This window comes from Galeopterus variegatus, unplaced genomic scaffold (genome assembly GCF_000696425.1).
Source record: "Galeopterus variegatus unplaced genomic scaffold, G_variegatus-3.0.2 Scaffold233, whole genome shotgun sequence".
Lineage (NCBI taxonomy): Eukaryota > Metazoa > Chordata > Mammalia > Dermoptera > Cynocephalidae > Galeopterus > Galeopterus variegatus.
In genome coordinates this window covers 152,465-158,223 of record NW_007726344.1, presented here as the reverse complement: position 1 = coordinate 158,223, position 5,759 = coordinate 152,465, and positions in this window count along the sequence as shown.

The window sequence follows — 5,759 nt, the reverse complement described above, 5'->3', positions numbered from 1 at the left end:
TGGATCCCATATAGGGATGGCCAGATAGCTCACTGGCTGAGCGTGGTGCTGACAACAAGCCAACGGTTGAGATCCCCTTACTGGTCATCTTTTTTTTAAAAAAAAAAAAGAAACAGCCACAGAGACGGCATTTCAGAGCAGCCACTTTCACTGCAGAACTTAAGCATCAGATATGCCACTCAGTGATGAAAAGTTTCGATGCAGAGGATCCGAGCCCAGCCCCCGACAACACGTGGTCGGACCAGATGTGCTACCAAAGCTCCTTCCGCCCAGGGGAGTGCAGGTGTCCAGTTCACAGGCAGTGAGTGTGAGAACCAGCAACTGGCCAGGCCAGTCACTGGCACAGTCCTGGGGTTGCTGCTCCTGAGGCTGCTGGGCACAGAGCCGCACTAATGGCCCATGGGGGATACAGCTGATGCCCCGCTACTGCAAGTGCCCATCTCAGGAACAAAGGGGCCCTGGTACATATTCAATCCCAGTGGCTCTCAACTGGGGTGACTTGCTCCCCAGGTGAGACTTGGTGATGTCTGGAGACAGTTTTGATTGTCATAACTGGGGAAGGAAGAAAGTGTTACTGGCATTTATTGGGTAGAGGCAGGGATGCTGCTAAGCATCTTACAATTAACGTGACCCTCCTCTGCCCCCAGCAAAGAAAGATCCGGCCCAAGGGTCAATAGTTCCCAGCTGAGAAATCCTGCTCTGTCCTCATAGACTCTGCCTTCCCTACTAAGGAAGAAACCCACCAGGTCTTCAGTGGCCCCACTCCCAGCACTCAGCACAATGGTAGGCATGCATGCAGCAGCCCTCAAAGCAGGAGGGGAGAAGAAGGATGAGTACAGAAAGTGGATACTCAGGACGAGGTGCTGTCCAGTCTGAAAAGCATATTTTAAAAATCCTAATGCTATATTTGGGAAACAACAAAAACCTTATTTTCATGATATAAACAGTATTAAATGGCAGGTAAGGTTCCCAAGAAGGGGATGTGATTTTAAATTGAGATATACTGAACTGGTGCAGAATCAAGCAACACCAAATGTACTTCAGACACTGGAAGAGCCTAATGGGAATCTAAGGAAAGGGGGGATCTGACTGGCTGAAGGAGCCAGAGAAAGTTTGGGGAGGAAAGCCACAGAGACCAGACAACACACTGAGGCTGAGAGAAAGAGAGCATGCACACCCCTAGCCGGGGGGTGGGGGTGACACTGCCTTTTCCTCAGCAGCAGAGAGTGAGAAATGCCACAGAAAATGCAGATAAGATACCCAGGGCCCCTGTCCAAGGAAACACCACCAGGGCACCAGCCTTCTACTTCTTTTTCAATTTCTCTTGAACTCCTGGCTCAGCTGGTCAAGTCGCAGGTTTTGGCTAGAACTCTGCTTGGCAATGCTGTTTCCAAATGCCACCCTTTGACATTTCAGTTGCTGTAAAATTATACCCAATACTTTCTCTAATTTAAGTTTTTTTTTTTTTTTTTAACTAATGAAGCAAACTCTCGGCACTTGGGAACAGGGATGAAAAACACGTCTAGGAACCTGGGTCTGATTACTGTGAGGAACACCCTGTTTCTTCCACGGCACAGTAAGCTGCTGCAGAATAAGAACACATCCAGCCAGAAAGTGCTATGTGAGAGGTCCTGGTTGAGCGCCCTGGAGGGTAGGGGATTGCTGTTCATGGAAGAAGCCACAGCCCCACACATCTCACCCCAGCAGCAGATAAAGGAGGGTTAAGCTCTGACTGCCCCACCATACCCAGTGGGTGATCTATGATTGAGACAGTAATTAGAGAAACACTGTGTTCTGTATACTTCACACAACCTGTCATGAAAGACTTAAGCCCAGGGCCGGCCCGGTGGTGCACTGCTACAGTGCGCCACTTGCGAGTGCGGCGGCACTCCCGCCGAGGGTTCAGATCCCACATACAGACCGGTTCCCGCTCACTGGCTGAGCGAGGTGCGGGCGCAACACCGAGGGTTGCGATCCCGTTGCTGGTCCCGGTCTGGTACGGGCGCGACACTGAGGGTTGCGATCCGTTGCCGGACACGAAAAAAGACAAAAAGGAAAAAAAAAAAAAAAGAAGAAAGACTTAAGCCCAGGTTTTTCCCATCTGTAAACATTAATGCACCTAATGCTAACTCTTACCTTTAAAAGGTGCTGGCTATGTCACCTAGCCCAAAAGTACAACTCAAGAAAAGGTTCAAAGGCGCTAATTAGCCTCTACTTTAATGCACACATGCCACCTTAGTGTAAATTAACATAAATGAGTTAGTTGTCTTACTTTGCTGTTGACACCTGTCTAAAACCATCAGCACACTGTGGGCAGGTGCAGAATGCTCTCTGCAGCTCTGCTTGCTTTGGTTTGGCGCACATGAAGAAGAAGGCTCAGCAGAGTTAGAGGACAGGAACAGAGTGCATGCTAACCAGATACTGGGGTGCAGTGAGGTGGCCTGGGGTTAAGCTCAGGGTGCCAGGAGAGCATGCCGAGCACATTTGCAGACATACCAGCTGAGCAGCACCTCCAGCACACAGCCTAGATCCCTCCCCCTAGAATTCCCAGGACTCCATGGCCTTCACCATTGGGAACCTCTCCCATCCCTTCACCCACCTTGCTCAACATGCACATTTGTGCTGCTCACAAGGCTCCCGGCATGTCCGACAATTCTGTGTCCACAGTCCTGGAAGGGCTAAGGGAAGAGCTGAGACTTTTAGCTTGCCTAGCTGTGTATATCTCAAGTCATGGAGGGGCCTCTGCAGGTACACCATACTCTCTAAAGCCCTGGTGTTTGTTGTTTCATAAGAACATATTCACTCATTTTCCTCAAAGTTTCTTCTATTTTTTTTTTCCCCTTCTGGCAGCTGGCCAGTAGGGGATCTGAACCTTTAACAAAGTTTCTTAAAGAGGGTAAATTAATTACATGATTCACCCAAATACTTAACCAACATGGCTGCTCTGCTAGCCAGGTCCAGTGCATGACCAGAAGACAGATGTGGTCTCTGCCATAAGAAGTTTACATCCTAACAGATGATGGGCCCAACGTCACGAAAGAACCACCCAACTACAGTGGCGGGGGTGCTATGCAGAGATGGACAGGTGCTGGCAGAGTCCAGAGCAGCCCCCTAGCTGTGATGAGGCCATGAGTTCAGGCAAAGCATATGGAGGGCTGGAGCACTGGTGGCGGGGGCAACAATGGCTTAGACAGCACTGCAACAGTGGGGAAAGAGACATCCACCTCCATAAGTGAAATATAATAACAGCTAAACATGTATCACACATTTTAAAGTTTCACTTCCCCCTAATGTTTCAAATTCCAAATACAGCAGCCTTCATGAGTCAGAAAGAAAAATCAGTCATTTTGAGATCAACATCCAAGTGAAGTGTAGAAAGAGCTCTGGATTTTTGAAGCAGCAACAATAGGTGGTATAACACAGATTCTAGACTGTCAGACGCCCCCCTTCCACCACGTGCTTTATATGAAACAGCACCACACTGCAGCTTCAATGATGTTAAGGCAAACGCAGGGCCTTCAAGACCACAACGTCACTGAGCACCTGCTGTGTGCCATGCATTGTCCTGGGCACTGGGGACACAGCAAAACACAAGACCAAGCCCAGGCCTTCAAGAAGCCCACATTCTAGTGGGGCAGACAGGCCTAAAAATGCAAAACAGGTAAAACATGCAGTGTGTCAAGTGGTAATAATTACTGTGAGAAAAACAAAGAAGGGCAGAGGCAGGACTACTTGGATAGTGTGCTGCAAATAGCAACAAGCAGTGAAGCCCTTACGGGGAAGGTGACATCTGAGCAAAGACTCGAGGAGATGGGGAAAGCCCCAAAGATATCTGAGGAGAGTCTTCCTGGCAGAGGCCAGGCCTGTGCAAAGGCCTGGAGGCCAGAGCAGCTCTAGAGTCACACATGTCCAACTTAGCCATGGCACAGCCACCTCCAGACATAGCCCCTGGCTACTGGGCAGGGACTTCAGCACCCTGGAATACCCCTTCTGGGGTCACTTCTGGGACCCTCTGGACACCTTAAACCACAAGGGTGGGAGCATGAGACCACCCATAAGGGCCCAGGCGCCTCCTGAACCTGACTCCCGATGCCAGCCTAACCACGGCTCAAGGCCACGCTGTCCCGCATCACCCCTGGGCTCCCAGACGCTGGCCACCAGACCACTGCTGCTCTTATGGGCATGAAGACACAGGGACCTGTCTACTGGCAGCCTTCCGCCTTCGTGGAATTCTGCAATTTCCTTCCTGCCTTGGCTACAGCACACCAGCCAAGAACCTTTCAGGGCCCTCCCTGGTGGGACAATGTTTATAAGGTCAACGTGGCTCTTGCCTTCCCTTCAAGGCCATCATAACTTGCCACCATTGGAATGTTTCAATGAATAATTTTACTTCTGCAGTGAAAGAAAATAATGGTTGCAATATTACATTTTAAAGTACTTTTAAGTGTCGATTGTAAAATGAAAAGCCTGAGAAAAAAGGCCTCTTTGAGTGTGAAAAGTCTAAATGTTTATTTGTACCACAGCTGTTGTTCTAAAGGGCAGATTCCATAGCATTTTTAGGCAGTGATTAAGCTGCATAAACAGCACTCAGACTGTCGGCCACGATCTGGAGGATGGGTGCTGCCCAATGGCCCACGTGCTGGGGAGGCTCCTGCCAGGCTCCTAAGGCACCCCCTCCTCCAACCCCCCACACAGCCTGGAAAGCCCAGCTGACTCAGGGCCTGGGGGCAAGTCACTCCCTCATGCACACCCCAATCTGCTTGCCACCCAGCTGGTGACCCAAAATTACGGTAAATAAAACTTTTGGTTACTCAATGGCTTCTGAAACTTAAATCTCTGGAGAAATATAAAGCAACAAAACTTGAGGTGTGCCTGTCTACCATCCCTGTTCCTCCCTAATAAGATGAAGCACCTCACAATAAATTCCCGGAGACCATTGCTGTCTGCCCATCCACAGGTACAGTGCCACCATAAGAGACCCCACCCCAAGTTATGATCTGATGGCTGGCCTTCCCTACACACACATGCGCACACATTCCAAATCCAAGCCCCTCACACCCACGGAAGGCTGGGAGCTGCAGCCTGCCTCCCAGCTGCCTCACACCAGTGGCCACCTGTGGCCAAGGCCTGCCCAGGCTGGTGCAGCCCCTTCCCCACTAGAAGCCTCCCACCGACCAGACCCCAACATCTACTTCCCAGGCCTGGCAACCAATCAATCTCCCCTTCAGGACAGAACGCCTTCTGTCCTCTTCTACCTCCCATGAGGTTGTCAGAACAAGTTTCTGCCAACTTCATCATTGCTGAGAAACGTGAAAGATGTGCCCGTGGTACACATCTATTGAGAACAAGGAAGGATGAATATGCTTAATTGAATTTAGCTAAGAGTATCAGTGCCATCAGCATCCAAAGTTCTTAAAGCTGCCAGGCATCATCTCCGGAGTCTCTAGAAAAGTGGGTCTGGCCATACCATGCTGCTCTCCAGTGACCACTGCTTCCTACTTACTCACAGGTGTGCACAGTTCCAGCTGTGGGCAGGCACACCTGCTGTACTTGCTACGCCTCCCCAGAGCCGGTACATAGGGTTTAGGCAAGGACCACCACCACTCCTCTGCAACTGCATCTCTGATGGGAAAACAAGCCTTGAGTTTTAAATAACTGACTTACAAATGTACTTGTAAAACTATACAACATTTGTAAACTGGGTATTTTCTTAGAGTTTCAACTTCTTTGACTTTTTTGAGTATTGAGCTCAGCAGTCT